We start from the raw sequence: 20,801 nt of genomic DNA, 5'->3' as shown, positions 1-20,801 counted from the left end.
TTGGATATTTGCTTAAGGGTTCATTCACTGGTGGGGTTACCGTATTCAAATTCAAATTCAAAATATACTTTATTCATGTAGGCCTAGCAACAAGCACTTATGAATAGTAATTAGGTATTACATAGGTACATGGTACATCTAATTATCAGAGCAATTTATTGATGTTAATATTATTCCATAATAACATTGGATTATCATACAGATCAAATTTAATACTAAGAATTTCACAAAAAGATCGTCAGACATAAAAAAAAACCGGCCAAGTGCGAGTCGGACTCGCGCACGGAGGGTTCTGCACCATCAACAAAAAATGTGCGTTAGTTTTCGTCCAGCTCTAGTTTTCGTCCACTTGACGAAATTGAATATAAATCTACATTGCTGCACAAATTTGGACTTAATACAATCCTTAATGTCGAGACAATATATCTATCTACATAAAAAATGTATTTGTCAAGTAGTAAATTAAATATCAAATATGTTATTTGCTAATCTGTCATGTGGACGAAAACTAGAGCATGGACGGAAACTAGCACAATGACCCTATTTGTTGTTATAGCGGCAACAGAAATACATAATCTGTGAAAATTTCAACTGTCTAGCTATCACGGCCTGGTGACAGATGGACGGACGGACGGACGGACGGACGGACAGCGGAGTCTTAGTAATAGGGTCCCGTTTTTACCCTTTGGGCCCGTACCCTAAAAATTGTATAAAAAATACTAGTCTAGAATTTCTAGAATAAAATCTAAATGTAAAAAAAAAACAAAAGAAGTACATACATCGGAATATCCATTTCCTCATCATTAATCAAATATACCGAATAAATAATAGTACATTATTGTCGAGGTTCGGAAGTAGCTACATGCTGGCTGAGGATTCGTTTCAAACGGACGACCTTGGGAGTCCGTTTAATTGAATCCGAAGCCAGCAAGTAGCCTTCCAACCAACCGAGTCATATATAGTGCTTTTCTCAAAAATGGTGCAAGAAATAGAAATATTTTACAAAAGCAACGTTCTAATTTTCACATAAAAAAGTAAAACCATTAAAAAGATATAGCTGGTCAACCAAATCTTGACAGTAAAAAAAGGCGCGAAATTCAAATTTTCTATGGGACGATATCCCTTCGCGCCTACATTTTTCAAATTTGCCGCCTTTTTCTACTGTCAAGATCTGGTTGACCAAGTATATGCTTGCCGCCTTAAAAAAAAGAAGTTTTTTTCTGCTGAAAATACACCAACCTATTTGAGACACCTAAATAGTCGCGGTACCAACATTAAGCCTGTAACAGACTATCGCACCATTCGCACCGCACCGCGACCTTGGAGCGTCGCACCCATAAGTGAGAGCGAGAAAGAGATATCTGTTTCTCGCTCTCACTTATGAGTGCGACGCTCCAAGGTCGCGGTGCGGTGCGATAGTCTGTTACAGGCTTTATATAATAATAAATGCTGATCATCTGTTTGGCTATTTAAGGGACCTATGCCTTTATTTGATATGGCCATTTAAAGTTTTAAAAAGTTTGGAACTCGTTATATAATGGAATATGTATGCAACATTGCAGTCCCGAAATCGAGACTGCAATGTTTTTAACTTTTTAATTTTTTGAATGACCATAAACTACGCACTTCGCGACCTATTTTTTAACCGGCAACGTCGACTTTGCCGTTCATTTTTGAGAAAATAATCATTTCGAATAACAATTAATCCCACGTTGTATTATCATTCATGTAGTCTTGTGTGGTATAATAAGCTCTAGAAATAAGTTTACGCTTTACATAATTCTTAAATTTATTAATAGATAATTCGATAGGTAAGTCTATAATGTAACGATAGCATTGTAATGAATAATTAACATGAATATAAATCTGTATGAATAATTTCGTTTCATATATTGGTTTGCTATTGTACCTATAGGTATTGTGACTTGTAACTTTGGCGTTAGAAATAAAGATTTGTAATTTGTATGAGTGGATATCTACGTACTTTTTTTGCCGTCTCGCGTATCTGTTATACCAGGCTTCATTGGCCCCATAGGCCCCTTAGGCCCCATAATAGGGCTCACAGGTCCTATAGGCCCCGTAGCAGGCCCCTCAGGCCCCATACCAGGCCCAGCAGGCCCCATAGGACCCACACCAGTGCCCATGGCCTCATTGTCCTTCATGGAAAAGAAGGTTCCTGGCGAGAGTTGCTGGTACAACTCATCATCTTCAGGTGGGCCTCGGGTCGAGGTAGCCTCAGATTCCCTTTCCCCTGTCAATGACGAGCAGAGGAGTACTGAAAAATAACATAATATATAGTTACCTACTAGCTTTTACCGACGACTTCGTCTGCGTGGAATCAGTAATTTGTCTGGTTTATTTTTTATCCCATCTTATCTTCAATTATGAAATTTAATAACCGCCGAGCCAAAAACAAGCATCTACCTCGTGCAACTGATCGCGGGGCACTACCTACGGGGTTTCTTGTAGGCGGCAAGCACTGGTGAACGATACCGGTATCATACCCATAGAATTAGATGAACAAGAACAACTGTCAATCTTCAAAAGTGTGACCAAAAATGAAATGCAAGTGTGTGCGTAAATTGTCTATGTGAGATCAAAAATAGTGATGTCATGTTACAACATATTAATAATCTGTCGATGTTTGATTGCTTTATCGACTACTTTTTCAAATGTGTTATTTTAAACGTAAAAATTCTACGACATTAAGACGTATAAATAACACTTGCACTGCGTGCGCTATCAAAATCCTTGCAGATTTATCTTAATGTAACTCTTACTGTGTTGGAAAGTGAAGTTTAAATTTATTGCTAAACATGAGCACCTGCAAAAAGGTATAACATTCGGATTATTTCAAGTCGGTTATAAAAGCTAATATCTTAATGATGTCTTGTGAAGAAATAATTACATAGCTATTGATATACCGACAAGTTATCGATACCGTCATATGAACATTTTGTCAAGCCCTAGCGTAAAGTAACAGATTATGTTTTTACACAAAATATTTTAAATTATAGCCTAATATGATAAAATATTAGCACACAAAGGAAGAAAAACTTATAATGAACTGTATAAACCGGCTTCTTACACTTTTTACGCTACTAATTTGACAAAATATCGTTATGAAAATTTCGCTCGGAATATCATAAATCCTCTGAAATGAGTATTTGCTTGGATTATTTGGCCCTGTGACACTGCAACCCAGCACACTACAAGACACCATCTTCACTGAATTACTTTATTTAATACTTTTCGTCCTAATCCGTGTATATTTTTCAATTTGAAAATTACCGTGATACGCTCTTGGCCGTTAGCGGCCGTCGTCAAACTCAAAAGTGGTTACGTTTTCTCATTGGTAGTCCGACTCTTTCGCACTCATGGGATGTTCATATACGTGATGGCTTCCCTTTCGCACACTTAAGCTGTCTGTCAAGCGCGAGCGGATTCTAGGTCTGTGATCATACCTTACCTTACCTTACCTTATTTTAAATGTCATTCAGGCGTATATATAATAAGTTTTTACTCAATTATCGTTTTAATATAAATGTCATTCAGGAGTATCCGGAATCGGGTGTTCACCAGTGCCTGCCTCCTATTGGCTAGGTGCGAAGTCGGTGGAGGGGGAAGTGGCGCTGATCGTCACAAACACAGGTAATCTTATGGAATGTCCGCCATTAGTACTAGCGGCAGCCGCTTGAACTAATTTTACTCCATAAGATTTAACGTAGAAAGTCCGCCAAAATGACGGCAGCACCAGTCGTGCACCTAGCGAATATGGTATCTACACAAATTAGGCTCTCGATGACATAAATTCAAATGTTAGCGAACCACGGATTTAGAGTTAATAAACTGGATCGAGTACATTGACCAAAAAGTGTGTCCACATGAGAAGCCAAACTAGAGCCCTGCATCTCGTTCTAATTAGGGTGACCATAAGACATCTGTATGTGGGATATTAGGATAACATGGAATATATCAGTAGGGTGTGTCATTTTCTAAATAAAGTGAAATTTTAAGTAGTCGGGTTTTTTCTTTCATTTGTAGTCGGCCTCTTTCGCACTCACTCATGATATGTTCATAAAGGTAGGCTTCCCTTTTGTCCAATTCAGCTTTTTTTAAGTGTAAGCGTCATTGAAGATCTGTTTAGCAAATATGACGTTTTTTTTAAAGCTGGTGCCTTTTTTCTATTGACGGAAATGTGTCCTACCTATAAAGAATCGATTGCATATATATAAACAGTTTGACACACCTTTACCGTAACAAAATATTATGTATACTTGGTCAACCAGATCTTGACAGTAGAAAAAGGCGGCAAATTTGAAAAAAGTAGGCGCGAATGGATATCGTCCCATAGAAAATTTGAATTTCGCGCCTTTTTTTTACTGACAACATTGGGTTGACCAGCTATATAAATGAGAGTCTGTAATGTTTAAGGAGTTAAGCACTTTGGTTTTTAATTTTGGCAATTGAAGGGATGTTTACAAAAACAACATAACTGACTACACTGGTTGACACCTGAAACGATTAACAATGTTCTTAAAAAAATGTCAACCGCTCTAAGCAGCTATGTTGTTTTTGTAAACATCCCTTCAATTAGGTATTCTATAACAAATCTTAAATTAAACATGCCGAAATAAAGACATACTTACCTATTAAGTTAAACTTACTTTTACATTACCTACGTTAATAATAAGAATTCTGTGAAACCGATTCACAACGTGCCGACATCATAGTCACCCTAATGAGTTTGACAATGTTGTCTTGTATTTTTATAGTAAAATGTAATAATTGTGGCTTTCTTGTGAAACAATATTCCACAATTAGCAATTATTTCACTCCAACAACCTTTAACACAACATTTCTTCACAAGTTTTAAGAAATTTCGCATTCACGTGTTTTGAAGAAATGTCATCAAGTTGGGGATACCAATTAATATTTAAAGTTACTACAAATCCTACCATACTAAAATTTAGGTTTTTTTGCTGTGTATGCGCTTGGTTTAATCAGTTAATAATATTGGCATCATAATTATTTACAAATTACTTAAAAGATATCAGAACTGTAATCTGAATATAGCACTAAAATTGTATAAGAAGGTAATTAAATTCAGTAGTTTATTGATATAATTTCTACCACAATGGTATCTTTTTAACATTGGCAACATGTGCGAGTGAGACACAGGGCTCGGGTTTTTCTATCTCAAGTGGACCGTTTTCTCTAGTCTGGTACGAACAACTTTCTGTATCGGTGATAAGGTTCAAATTAGTATGGCAAAAAAAGTGACAACTCGCTCCAGTTTAAAAAATATAACTTCATGTAGCGAACGAAACCGCGTTATATAAAATATAAAATTTTGTTATATTTAAAGCGTGACAAGCAACGTCAAACACACTGATGTCAGCGTACATTGAAGACAATATTTATTTTGTATGAAAAAGAGGAAGTCTAAAGGATTCATAATTTTTTAAAGTTGCTGAGCAAATGTTGGTCAGTTTGAGGAGAACAGCCTTTAGTTTAATTTATTGCTCCTGTTACAGGAAGCACCCTGTATAAAATTAAAAAGTTAAAAATTGAAAGAAATACAAATAAAACATACATATTCGACTAATAAAAACAGCCATTCGCTTCATTTTCCTTCTTTTACACTAAGTATTTATTTCCGTTAGAAACAATCTCAAAGCTTTTTGATAAAAAAGTACTTAATTGGATTGGAAATCAATTAAAAATCCTTAATCATATTTTTACCTTTAATTAAAATACTTTGGGTTTTATAATTATTATTCGTGATCGTAAAACGAAATTGATTAATGTATAATGTGTTATGACAATTATTTTTCTATTGGAATCCAGATTGTAAGTACACGCACAGAACAAATAATAGTACTAAGTACAGAAGACTTACTCTCTAACAAAACGCGTCTGTTACGATCAGCATAGATATGGCCGCTAGGTGGCGACAGCGCCACGCGCGGCTTATGGCTTTCCCCAAAATTGGGGCGGAACTGATGTACTTTTAGCTACCTGTAGCAAAGCGACGAAATCGCGGAGTGAGACACGCCAGGCCGCGTAGCCAAAGTACCAATCGCTAACGCTCCGTAGCGATCGAAACGCAACTGTCCCTGTCGCACTAATATGGAAGAGTGATAGAGAGACACAAAGCGATTCGATAGCGAAGCGATAGCGATTGTCACCTTGGCTAGGCCGCCTGGTACACGTTTATTTACAAGACCACAATATGTTATACCTACAGTAATAACAAAGAAATATTACGAAAAACTTTGCGTAGAGGGCGTCACTAGCACAATCACAGGCCCTACCGCGAAACACGAAAATCGAAAGTTCGGTTTCTGCCTCTCTATCCCTCTTGCATAATCGATGGCAGGTAATGAAAATTCGATTTTCGCGATTCGCGGTAGGCCACCTGTAAACAAACCGTAGTAAACAAAATTACTGCCTTAGGTGAGACTTGAACTCACGGCCTCTGGATCGATACTCCAGCGAGTCCAGCTTTCTGCCAACTGAGCCACCAAGACCTCATCCATAGCCAGCGAATTTTTCTATCATATGGGTCCAGGAGACCCTAGCGACATCTACCGTAAGAGCGTTACACGGTTAGATGCACGTAACTGGGTCGACATTGTCACATAGCGCCAGCTAGTGGTTTTGGTGGAGCTACGTTGTTTTTGGTATTTCTGTTAGTGTTAATTTATTTTTAGAAATATTGAACATATTTAATTTAATTATATAGTTTAGTTACAAATACAAATATTTGTATTTCACCTTTTTTCCTTGATATTGTGTCGTTAGGTAATTAAACCTACATGTTTTAAAAGGTAGCACAATATGACTGGCAACGTGCAGTTAGTTGTAGAGCTCTAAATTTGAAAATCGGAGAAAAAATAGAATGTGAAGAAAAGACGGCATTGATTAGTGTCAGAACATAATATTGGTTGTTACAAAAATTAAAATAGTTACTTGAAGTTCAAGTTTTGTTATTGTCATAGATCGGTAACATTTTGCTTTTGTCACATTTATAATGAATAACTTTAATATCATAACCAAGGTTTACTGTGATCTAATGGACAGTGTTACTTGCCAAATTTAATGCTCAGGTGTAACTTTCCGTGTTATAATTACCTGAATAAAATTTAATTACTTTTTAAACAACTAGCTTGTTGGTGGTTTATCCTAAGATGTAAGAATTCAGATATTAATGAACCAACAGCTCTACCGTTAGCAGACTGAGGTAGAAGTTGTAATTTTAGGGTATGTAGGAGTTTTGAAAGAAGAAATAAAACAGCTATCAAGTGGACTCTTGTGTTTTCTTTCCTTTATTACATTCCTAGGTATTATTATGTAACCAGCCGGGTACATTTTCCTTAGTTTCATAGGTTTACAGGTTACAACATATCGGGAGCTCGAAAACAATACAAACAATAATCACGGTCCATATAAGTCTATTACCCACAGTGATAAGACGAGAACAATTTTTCGACAATCTGATTAAATTGTCCGATCAAATTAGATTGTGCAGACGCAAACGCCTATTTGGCTTGCTGATTTATACAGCCGATTTTGACCGATATTTCCGATAAAATGAGGTGCGGACGCAAGAATACCAATTTCTGACGCTATTATTCGCGTTTGGGGGCATTTTTTTTATTTGGAGCGCTGAAATATCATCATAAATTTAAAATTAGTGAAAGTGGCCAAATTGCGTCTAAATAAAATCTGCGTCCGCAGCACCTGATTTGATCGGACAATTTAATCAGATTGGCGAAAGATTGTTCTCGTCTGGACAGGCTTTTAGTACAGTCAAAGAATTTAATTTCCTCCGATCTATTTCGTAACTTGTCACAGTGACAATCAATATGAAAGTAGACTTCACACTATTGTCTATTGTCACTGTGACAAAGTACAAAATATTTTAGGGAATATTAATGCCATGTTCTGCCGCCAGAGTTCAGCCCTAGTGCACATTCTAAACCATAGAGTAACTTATACATAATATGCCTTAACAGTTTTTTGACAAATTTTCACTATGACATTGATTGATGCATTAATGCGGTTTGTTTACAGGTGTGATTGTGCTAGTGACGCCCTCTACGCAAAGTTTTTCGTAATATTTCCTTGTAGGTAATAATAACATATTGTGGTCTTGTAAATAAACGTGTTTTTTTATGATATAGGAGGCAAACGAGCAGACGGATCACCTAATGGTAAGCGATTACCGCCGCCCATGGACACCCGCAACACCAGAAGGGTTGCAAGCGCGTTGCCGCGGCCTTTAAGATGGGAGTACGCTCTTTTGTTAAAGGTTTGAAGGTCGTATCGGTCCGGAAATACCGCAGGCGACAGTTCATTCCACAGTTTGGCTGTGCGAGGCAGGAAGTTTCTGGAGAAACGCACAGTTGAGGACTGCCAACCATCTAAGTGGTGAAGATGATAATGTTGTCGCGTAGGGCGATGGCGAAAAGAAGCGGCAGGGATTAATCCGAACAATTCCTCGGAGCACTCCCCGTTATACATGCGATAGAAAATGCAGAGCGAGGCCACATCTTTAAGCCATTCTTAAAGACGCTGGCAGTCGACAATTCGAGCCGCTCTTCGTTGGATGCAGTCCAGAGGGAGAAGCTGCTGGTATTGGGGTGCCCCAATCTAGATTTCTTCTTTTTCTATTGAAACCCAGGTTGTGTAGGTACTTACAATCTGGATTTCAATAGAAAAATAATTGTTATAACACATTGCATTATACATTAATCAATTTCGTTTTACGATCACGAATAATAATTATAAAACCTAAAGTATTTTAATTAAAGGTGTTATAAAAATATGATTAAGGTTTTTTAATTGATTTCCAATCCAATTAATAGCCACGTCAAATTAAGCCGAATTTAGCCAATCTGCGGAAATAATTCGTGTAGTTTTAAAAATTGATACAGGTATACCTTATGATGTCCAGATAAATATACTAAAAGTCCTCGAGGGTAGGGGGTGTGCTGAGAGTGTAGGAGGGGGTTCAATGTACCTTTTTTCATATCTCTAATACCTTTAGTTTGGGACTAGGTCGATCTGTGTAAGATTGTACCCAAATATTTATTATTTCTTATTATTTTAATGCCGAAATCGCGGTAAAAAATTTGGTTACGTATTTCATACATTCCGGCTGATGTGATGCCGTATGGGACAGCCAAATTTTCTTTCGCCCTTTCAGTAATGGTCCCATTATAAAAGTATTAAAAGTTCGAAGTTCGAATCGAGTCAGATTTGAATCTACGATCTCAGGTATTAAAGTCGTTCTGAACAACTCGGCTCACCAACGCTTGATGAATAATAAACCACTTAGTTTTGAAATATGCTTTATTTGACGGAACATTATTATTTTCCGTTTCGATGACGTCAATATTCGTCCTCGCCGGACCACCCGTAATCCAGGTTCGGAGACCAAAGCCTAAAACGAAGGATCCAATCTGAGATAAGCAAATATTTATTTCGCCCGACCTGTTAGTGTAAGGCCTGAGTGGACGCTCTTGGTGGGCGTGCAGCGGGGCGGGGCGTGCGGCGTGCATGTTAAACAAATGCAAGCGTATAGGAGCGGCCTTAGTGCCCGCTGCTCACATCACGCGTGAGCCCACAGCCACGCTGCACGCCGCGCCGAACGCTCCGCTTCGAGCGTCCACTCAGGCCTTACACTTACAGTGAAGGGCGCCGCAGGCGCCCCGTATGTTAAGAGCGTGCGAGGCGCGCTGAATATCGGGCTTCGGCCAACCTGTTAGGGTGAAGGGAGCCGCAGGCGCCCCGTATGTAAGAGCGCGCCTCCGCTGAACGTCGGGCTTCGCCCGACCTGTTAAGGAACCCACTGATTAATAGTCCGCCGGACGGTATCGGCCTGTCAGTTGCTCGGTCGGAACTGTCAAAATTTTGTTCTAACTGACAGGCGTCCTGTATGTAATACTGATGGGTAGGACATCAATTTAAAATGAGTTTGTATGAGTACCTCATTTTCTAAAATGAGGTGTTACAATGTCTTACTTCAAATGAGGTGAGGTACTAGCATATTTTCAGCGTCAACTATTTCCATTAATTCCAACAGCGAAAATTTTTTTAAGATGTATGAAAGCTTGCAGCACTTACGCTTGTTGTCTTTCGTGTTTAATTGTTAACGTATTTTCGGTGGTGACGCGAAGCTCTTTGGGTATTTCTAATTCATTGTTTCATTTTAAAAGGATTTTTGAGGGGTTCATGTCATAGAGAGGCGGTGAGTGGTACAAACTCAACGCATTTCTCGGTGGACCTTTTGTCGTTGCAATAAGGTTTGTAGTTCGGCAGTTGACAGTGTGGATCATTACTCGTTTCTTCATTTGAGACATTTGAGTTTTGAGTGTCGGCGAGCAGGCGAGCACCTAGCGCCTCGCGCGATCCAGGGACTCTGTTGCGAGTTGTGAGCAGTGTATGAGTTTTGAGGGTCGCAAGATTCGCGAGTGAATTTGAACGGATAAGAGTTTTTTTGGAATTTGAAGTGTGTGAATAATTTGTGTGGCAAGAGATGTTTGTGATACGCGCGAGTAAATGAGTAAAATGAATAGAGGAGTGAAGTAAGACATTTTTGCGGTACGAAGTACTGCGACAAATTAACAAAATGAGTGGTACAAATGAGGTGCCTCACGAGTGAGCGACTCAACACTAGTATGTAAGAGCGCGCGAGGTGCATATATTTGAATACGAAGAACGAATATGTGATAAAAATCACTCGCCAAAGACGAATAAAAATTTCAGATACATAAATATAAAAAAATACACAATTTCCAATCGTAGCTGAAAGCGAAAATTTATTCTTTTGGACACCACCATCACCACCACCTGCAGTCTCACGAAAGTTCTTCTTGGTATAATACTAATAGCCACGAAACAGTCTAAAAGGTGTACCTCATCGGCTGCTGAGTACGTGGCCGTGTGGTGGTTGGATAATGACCATATTTTTTGAAATATTCCCGCGCCATCTGCATCTGCCTCTTCTTGTACGCCAGCGCCTTGTCTAGGAGTTTGTGTGTTTCTTCCACTTTCTGCGCGAGGTATGCTGAGATCATAAAAACAATACATTTTAGAGCCCGTCTGAGCCAACTTTGCAACGACTTCAATAGAACAAGTAGTAGTAGTAACCCCCCCCCCCCCTTAATCTCCGAAACTACTGGGTCTAAAATTAAAAAAAAAATACAAAAAATAGTTCTTTACCTATAGATAACTGGAAAACCTATTAGAAATGTGCAGTCAAGCGTGAGTCGGACTTAATTACTTAGTTTTTGATCCGACTACGGGTTTTTTAAAGACATTTCAATACGTTTCATACAAAAAATACATTGTTAAGAATTGTGTAATGTACTGAACTCTTGGAACACGAGTCCGACTCGCACTTGGCCGGTTTTTTTCAAAGATCGCATCGAACCTTTTGGTTTGGGTTTGCGCTTCCAGGTCCTTCCGCCGTGTTTCTTATCGCCTTCATTCTCATCGCCCTCATTCTTTGTTTGGTTATTATCAATATTATCATTATCAACCGATTTCTTATCGCCTTCATTCTCATCGCCCTCATTCCCCTTGTCCTCGTCCCCATAATTGTTTGTTTGGTTGATATCAATGTTATAATTATCATCATCATCTGTATCATCCCCAGAATCAGTATCATTATAGTAACCTTTTGGCGGTCTGAAAAAGAACAAAATTATTTTGTTTCGTACTTTCTACGTATTGATTTTTAAACTGTACCTCAACCCCCCTTAATCAATAACCAACTCGTACGCTAAACTACCCTACTTAAATGTATCCCCTGAAATTTGGCCATGTGATGGTCTAGTTAAGGTATGATATGATAATACTATTACTTATTATGTGGTTACGGTTAGGAGCCCCTCGAAGTGAACCGCGGAAACCTAAGTTCTTTAATGAATATCAGCTAAATTTGGACTCAGTCAGGCGTGTCTCACTCTGCGATTTCGACGCTTTGCTACAGGTGTTCGGCCCCAATTTTGGGGAAAGCCATAAGCCGCGCGTGGCGCTGTCGCCACCTAGCAAACATGCATGCATGTTAAACAAATGCAAACGTATAGGAGCGGCCTTAGTGCACGCTGCTCACATCACGCGTGAGCCCGACGCCACGCTGCACGCCCCGCAGAAGGCTCCGCTTCAAGCGTCCACTCAGGCCTTACACTAAGGTCACCATCCAGTTACTAATAAATGCTTTCAGTACATACCGCGCTTGCCCGTACTGTACCATACATACCGTACCATACCGTTTTCAGCTAATATTGTTATTGTTATTGTGAGCCTATTGTGTCCCACTGCTGCTGGGCAAGGGTCTAATATTATAGCCGAAGTAACCGGAAGTCTATTTTCAACTCCTTGTGCTTATAATATTAGTTCAGTTGTAAATTGTTTTAGTAGGTAACTAATGTACATTTTTCGCAGTAGCGACACTTAGTATCAGTACTGATAGTTCCACTACTTGACGTTAGATGTCGACTACGAAACAATTCGCGTTGTGGTAAGAAAACTGATGTATGGAGTTACCACTCTTTCTTTACTTATATGTATGGACTTACATGTCAAACTTGTTTGTCGGGTCGTAGGGCTGCATCGAGTATTTCTTCGCGAGCTCATTCAGCATGTTGCAGAGATGCTCAATATGCCGGCTGTCCTGCTCTATGGAGTGCTGGAAGTGCGTCAGATGCATTCGTGTTATGTGGTCCGGCTCCTTCTTCTTCCTAATATCATAATTAATACAAACTTTTGATATAATTACAGATTACAAACGTTCAAAAAGTATAGTAGTGTTGTATATGTATATTTCGGACATTCTTTTAAAATTATAGCTTCAGACCAGTGGGCCCATTTCGGCAGTACCAAGGTATTAGGAGCTTTAAATACCTACGACTAAAATTGTACGGTTAGTACACAAAAGAGTGTACGGTGATTTTATTAGCTCTTATAAAGCGATAGCTGGGCTTTACAAGTAGCACCTGGACCAGGCGTGTCTCACTCCGCAATTTCGTCGCTTTGCTACAGGTAGCTAAAATGACATCCGTACGGCCCTAATTTTGGGGAAAGTCATAAGCTGTCTCGACCTAGCGGCCATATACTGCTGATCGTAACAGACGCCTTTTGTTAGAGAGTGAGTCTTTTGTACTTAGTACTATTATTTATTCTGTGCCTGGACTACCGGCCGTTGTCTCCAAAATGGTGGTTAAAACATGGAATTAATCACGAAGTTATATCAAGATGGCGCTCGAACAGGAAGTCCTGTGTTGTATATAACGCACTAAAACTATATGTATTGTTAATTAGGATTACAAAAAAATAATATAACATGCAATATATATGTGAGTCCATGGGTTAGGTTAGAAGGAAGGCTTGGTTGGTGAGGGGCTTGTTTGATTAAAGGTCGTTTTATATCTACAGACAGATATAGTCGTCTGTCGGCGTCTGCGCAGCCGTATAAAGAATACGTTAATAGACCCTGTAACCTATAGAAGAATATTATGTTTTTTTTATCTGGCACGGCACGTGTCTAGTACGTTCGGTATCTGTAGATATAAATCGACCCTAATTAAATTAGAATAGAATACACCACATTCGTAGACAGACAATAGACATTCATAAAAAACATAGTTAAAATAAAGTGTCACAAAATGGATGTACGCTTTAATGTAATGGTTAAGTGTAAGGCCTGAGTGGACGCTCATGTTGGGCGTGCAGCGGGGCGGGGCGTGCGGCCTGCATGTTAAACAAATGCAAGCGTATAGGAGCGGCCTTAGTACACGCTGCTCAAATCACTTGTGAGCCCGACGCCACGCTGCTCGCCCCGCCGAACGCTCCGCTCCGAGCGTCCACTCAGGCCTTACACTAACGTGATGGCACTTGGCAGCAAAGCGGTGTTCTGACTACTGATATTGTTATTTTCCACCCTGTGTTACGTTTGTCCCCGCTCTCCCCTACTCTTAGTTTGTATAGTAACGGCACCAGTCATGGGACATTTAAGGGGAAATTTGGAGTATTTGTGATATTTCCCTGATACATGTAAAAGTTCTACCGCTTAGCTTGTTAAAAGATGAATATCCTATCCTTCTTTCATGTTTCAGGCGTGTTGTATCAAAGATACTGCAGTCAGTTTCCACATGATTAATAAATTAAAAGTATGTGTTTTTTCTCCAGTCATGGACACCAAAGCTCCAGTAATGGAACCCCGGTAATGGACGTGAATCCAGTAATGGGCCCCCTATAATGGGCATACCCTATCAGTATAAGATATTGGAATAGGGAATAAGTTTTTGGCAAAAAACTAGTTATTAGTCATTTTTGTCACCCGATTGCATTGTCATCAATCAAAATTTCAACTCAATCGGAAATCCGAAAGTGGCTCAAATGCCATTTCCAAGATTTGAACCACACTAACTAATACAGGATGGATTTTCTTTTTGGGTCAGTGAGGGCAGCTACCAGATCCCGTGCTGCTACGAGAAAACGGTCTTAGAAGACCTTCCCTCGATTTCAAATTAATGAAGATTGGCTTTTACAGATTTTGGAAAAAACATACAGGATGCGAGGAAAAGGTAATTTTTGACAAACTTTTTTTTTGATGCCAATCGATCCCATTCCTATTGAGGATCAAAAGCTTGTATGGAACAAAAAAATAATTTCCGGCTAGAAAAGCCACAAATCGAGGAAAACATTTCCCATACAATTTGTATGAAAATGAAAACTTTTATTTTTCACATGCTATTTTTGTATGCCAATCGATTCCATTCCTATCCAGTCTCAATAGTTTTTTTGGGGTCAAAATTAAATTTCTCATTTTCTCCATAGTAAATGTATGGAAAAAGTTTTTATTAATTTGTGGCTTTTTAGTACATTACCGTAAGTTGACCCCAAAGAAACTATTGATACTAGATAGGAATGGAATCAATTGGCATAGAAAAATAGCATGTGAAAAATAAAAGTTTTCATTTTCATACAAATTGTATGGGAAAAGTTTTCCTCGATTTGTGGGTTTTCTAGCCGGAATTTTTTTTTAGTTCCATACAAGCTTTTGATCCTCAATAGGAATGGGATCGATTGGCATAAAAAAAAAGTTTGTCAAAAATTACCTTTTTCTCGCACCCTGTATGTTTTTTCCAAAATCTGTAAAAGCCAATCTTCATTAATTTGAAATCGAGGGAAGGTTTTCTAAGACCGTTTTCTCGTCGCAGCACGGGATCTGGTAGCTGCCCTCACTGACCCAAAAAGAAAATCCATCCTGTATACAAACTAACAGGGCAAGTTAAATAAAATTTTGTAAAAACGATATCAATTTATTCGAAGTCCGAGGAGACATCCTGACATAGTTCGTACGAGTAACTACATTATACTTCTGTATTGTTTAAACATGAAATTACGCCATGGCAAGCATCATTAATATCATTATGTAAATTATCCCATCATAGGAGGTATGCAGTTTTACAGCTCCTATAATGGGATTGGGCAAAATACCTCTATTTTTTATACATCTCTAGAGTCACAACATAATGTGTTGTATACCTTATCTCATGGCAAATGCAATTAACAAAACACATTCTAGTTTACACCAAGTAATAATTAATTACAATTTAATATATGAACTCACCTCTCTTAGCGAAGTTGTTAAGAATTCTTACTGGTTATTTTTTCCAGTGACACGACAACTTTTGGGTTGGCGCCAATTTCTTAAAAATTAACCGAAATTAATAAAAAGTAAAACTTAAACAGCTCTATGACTCTTATTTATGGTAAAATATTGCCAGTGTTTATAAACTACTTTTACATACTTATTTTAGAGGATTTGTGGTTTTATGTCCCATTACCGGTTCCACGTCCATTATAGGGTCCATTACGTTATACGTTCTATTACTTACGTGTTATTCTCTCTCTGTGTTGCCACTGAAATATTGATACGAGTCATACATAAAATTTAAAACAAAAAACTGGCCAAGTGCGAGTCGGGCGCCCTTAGGGTTCAGGTCAGTAAGTAATCACACTGTTTTAACAAACTATAATATGTTTATTCACGACGCCAGCTGGTAAAGGCTCTTTTGATTGTTCAAAAACTGATAAGAAAATTGCATTTTATCCACATGTGAGGTAAAGTAACTAAATGATTATTTTAAATTATAAACCACGAATAAACGCTCTCTATCAGTGGCGGCGCGTCCATAAAAGCCGATTCCCACCGGCTTGCCTGTTTTTGGACGTTTGAGCAGAGTTGTAAAGGAAATATGTAAGCCAAATTAGCCCCGGCTTGCCTATGGATATGTTTGATGCGCCGCCACTGCTCTCTATTCTCTATAAATGCAAATTTTGAGTTGTGTCCTGACGTTAACTGGTAGAATAGACTTTTAAATGATGATTTCGAATGATTTTAAATATTTGATAACATTCATTTTGAATCGATTAGTATTCTCCTTGTGGTGAACATTTTGAGTTGAAAGCACAGTATGCAAAAGTGGTTTACGATAAAAAAAAAAAAATAAATAAATAAAACGTTTATTCAGAGATCTTTCTTATAACTAATTACATATATTCTTCTGCCAAACCACAGAGTGGTTTGTTGGCAGACGAGGCTCCTTTATGTATTTGCAAGCTAGGTAGTTGATAGGTAACTTAAACTTAGGTATCTACTCAACCCTTTACCTCATGCGCAGCCCTATATAGCAACTATAGGCGCTAGTGCTGCACTCTGGCAGCAGAACATTGCATTAATACCTCCTATTGCAGATTAATACTTTACATAGCTACGTACATTTTGAATTGCAGTACTCATACAGCTCCAACATGTTTTGATACTTTGCCATTATGACATGAGTGATGTAGCCGACCTGTAAACAGAAGATTTACGAAAAAAAATTGACTCAAATAACATGTACCGCTATTTAGGTACAGGGTATGTACCGCTATACAGCGTGGGGCCTGTAACACGGGCGAAAAATTAAAAAGTAGATTCTACTCCTCAAACTAGACAATGTTTGTTCAGCGACTCTTAAAAATAACTTGTGGTTTGGGTTTTTAAAACACTTTAAGATTTATTCGAACACGCAATGTATTACGAAATTGATTATGCCTGTACGGTGACAAGACTGACAGGCAATGTCAATTAGACGGAATTTAAAGTACATTGAAAATATTATTAAGTTTTTTCAAAAAGTTATTGTTGAACAAAAGTGTTATTGTTTGAGGAGTAAATTCTATATTTTAATTATTCGCCCGTGTTACAGGCCACATGCTGTATACGTACAGGGTATGTACCGCTATATACTTAGGGTAAAATTTTATACCCTATGGGATAAAAGGCACTTATTTCTGCGTTCGAGCGCCAATAGTTCTCTACTTTTGTAAAATGCATGTTTTTTTTAAAACATGACTTATTATAGATTTTTATTATATACCCTGAGGGTATTTTTAATTAACAATTCCTAAATTGTCCCTAAAAAAGAATCATTATTTATGGAATGGAAGTTAAATATCAGAATGGACATTGTATAACAAGTCCATTTAAACCCAAATTTCAATTGCTTATCGTAAAAAAAAATAAAAAAATCGTACTTGGAACGTAAAATAGTCTAATGCAGAAACGTATCGGTTTATGCACACCTTTTAGAACAACAGTGACCCTCTTTCAGGTTTTTGATTCAGTAATAATGTGTTTTTGTTTTGTTATTAGTTTTGATGATAAAATATAGGACCGTCCCTCAATAAATGAGACAACATGAGGACTTTCTTGTACTTTATTAGCATTCCTTTTTTCCAACTGAAAAGTTTTGCTGGCTTGTTATTCTGACTTCCTCCGACAAACAGCTGCCAGTCGCCAGAATCCATTAAGAAGGATAGTATTGCACCATTTTTGCAGTTATATATGTCTATAAACGATCTTACCTCAAACGCCAAATGGTTTGAATATATGTCTCGCAACTGAAAGTATTTGCGAATACTTAGACGACTAAAAAAAACAATACGACATTAATTAGTTATACGTATTAATAAATATATTTTATCCAGCAAATTACGTTAAATGTAGCAAATACGTTAAGGACTGTACGAGTATATAAGTACAGTCCTTAAAAAAATAAGTTAAATAGTAGATTGTTAACCAAGGCATGAAAGGCATTCATTTCTGCCGAGGTAGTTTGGTGCTAGAACGCAGTGAGAGCGCCAATAGTCCGAGGCTGAAATGATGCCTTTCACCCGAGTTAAACACTCTTCTTTTGTAACGATGCACGTTACTATTAGGCATCTAAATCAAAAGTATAACATTTATGTGCGCGACTGTACTTTCCGCCGAACGGCGATGTCAGCAGTTTTACCCTACTTATACCACCGGCCATCACTCCGCGCCCCACTCTGCGCTCGATCGTCTTTAGGGATAGACGCTGCCGGTCGCGTTCACGGCCGTGTGCCGTGTCCTCTCACGCGCCGGCGCAAGTCTAAATAATATTTTTTAAATCGGCAATGCTAGCCAAGTGTAGCTAAATCTTTAAAATTTGCTATAAGCAAATGATTTTAAGTACTAGTTAGTTCTACCCGTCCTGCACCCCGTTTGGGTAAGTGTTGAACGTTACTTAGTTTTAAGAATCTAGTGTGCTAAATTCTATTGTGCTAAAACGCTTATTTTCAGTACCTAGTGTTAATTGTGCCTTGCCTGTGTCATGTATTTTAAAATAATTCCTCTCTAGTAAGTGTTGTTAGCCGCCGCGTCGCGGCGTAACGGTAAAAGTACCGTTATAACATGGCGTCTCATACATTTTGCCCAGCGTGTTATTTAACTTCAGATTATTAATAGCCTTAGCTCACAAGCTTAGCTTATAGCATTTTTATCATTTTAGTTGATCCCCATTATTGTAATTTAATTTTCTAATCTTGCACTCTGCCTTTGGTACCTACTTGCCATATCACATAACCGCTGTAACTCCGTTCTGGTTATGAACACCCACCATCTACTTTTTGCTACTCCCTTGCTTGCTTAGCGCCATCGTTGGGGTTCATACCGAGCGGCCAATTAATACGTGGACATAAAGCTGGACGATGTACATTCCAGGGTGCAATTAGACGGCTTAAAACTACGGCGGCAGGGGGGACCTGCTGATCCGACCGCAGAGTAGGAGGCCCTCCAGAGGCTTCCCGGCTTCACGCACCAGCTGACCTCGGCGCTTCCCGAGACGTCCCGGCGTCCGAACACAGGGCTCGCACGACCACCTTGCCACGTCAGGGGAGTACCCACCTACGTCAGTGAAATCAGACAGACTAATTTGAAATTTAACGGACCACTACCACGACCACCGCTCGGGTTTTTTTTTTAATAAATTTATTTGTTATAAAGCGTTTGGGACTTTAATTTAAACCTCCCAACCTTAACCGCTTCACTTTTCATTTCGAATGCGAGGAAAGTAATGCATGTGTTTTTTTGAAAACATGACTAAGTATAAAACTTGTTGGAAATATATTGTCTATGCCGTACATTGATCTGTGATCTATTAGATCTGTGGTCGCCCCTCTTTCTCTATGGCTCCCAGATCAAGCAGCCGTGTAAGATTGTGTCGTCCCTTATTATTTTATTAATTTGTGTTTTTACATTTAAAACTTATACAAACTTATTTTAAATAATTGCTTGCTATCTCAAAGTATATTGATGTATAGTACGATATTAATGTGGGATTAATATACGCACTCATATGCCATTGCGTTATTCATTTACCGTGATCTCGGTTAGTCCTTCGCCTGCTTCCCTGTGCCCGTGTTCCTCATATATTTCTAACAAAACTTTATAGTAAATCTTGAGGGTACTTTCAATTAACATTTTAGGCAAAAGTATCGTTAAATATATTAAAAAACCGGCCAAGTGCGAGTCGGACTCGCGCACGGAGGGTTCCGCACCATCAATAAAAAATAGAGCAAAACAAGCAAAAAAAAACAAACAAAAAAACGGTCACCCATCCAAGTACTGACCCCGCCCGACGTTGCTTAACTTCGGTCAAAAATCACGTTTGTTGTATGGGAGCCCCACTTAAATCTTTATTTTATTCTGTTTTTAGTATTTGTTGTTATAGCGGCAACAAAAATACATCATCTGTGAAAATTTCAACTGTCTAGCTATGACGGTTCGTGAGATACAGCCTGGTGACAGACGATAAACAGGAAATCCCACCTCACCCCGTAGTCCCTCGTAATTGGGATGAGATGGAATTTCATACAAAGTTGATTTTGGAAGATTGTTGGATCGATTTTTTTTATTATGAGTATTACTATAGCTCCATTTTAAATTGGAATACATTATTTTTGTATTAGTAGCCTTAAAATCCCATCTCACCCCCTTTCATTCCTTCTCTCCCCATTCATAACCCAACTCTCCCCGCGAACCCTACTCACCCCGTTTTACGGTAAGTTAAAAATATCTTACCCACGTCGCCAGATGTATGAGAGGCAGAAACATAAATTATAGTTCACGTGAATCATTAACCAATATCCTTGATTGGTTCCTTCATCTTCTGTATGCTGTATGTCGTTTAGGCCAAAATTCTCCGCATACTTAGATTGCCTGGCAATATCGTCCAGTATCGACAGGTCGAAATGTTCGTAGCCTGAAATGGTATGTTTGGGCATATGGGGCATTATCTATGAAAAGGGACCTTATTGCCGATGGCGCTTACGCCGCACAGCGTCGCGTGGCATTGTATTTATATCGGAGCGTCGTTAATAATGGCGTAAGCGCCATCGACAATAAGGTCCCTTTTCATTTCAATGAGAAAAAA

General features: G+C 38.5%; 1 long non-coding RNA gene across 1 annotated transcript; it reads right to left on the bottom strand.

Annotated features, from left to right (window-relative positions):
• Nucleotides 1–16,802: 16,802 nt before the first annotated feature.
• On the bottom strand, nt 16,803–20,491 carry LOC134660176 (uncharacterized). Its single transcript, XR_010097848.1, has 3 exons — nt 20,450–20,491; nt 17,932–17,995; nt 16,803–16,877 (listed from the first exon to the last, which is right to left on the bottom strand). It is a non-coding gene; the product is annotated as an uncharacterized LOC134660176 (long non-coding RNA).
• Between the last annotated feature and the right edge of the window lie 310 nt (nt 20,492–20,801).

The sequence above is a fragment of the Cydia amplana genome, chromosome 26 (genome assembly GCF_948474715.1).
Source record: "Cydia amplana chromosome 26, ilCydAmpl1.1, whole genome shotgun sequence".
NCBI lineage: Eukaryota > Metazoa > Arthropoda > Insecta > Lepidoptera > Tortricidae > Cydia > Cydia amplana.
Note: the sequence above shows the minus strand (reverse complement) of the source record. Positions and strands in the feature narration are given on the sequence as shown.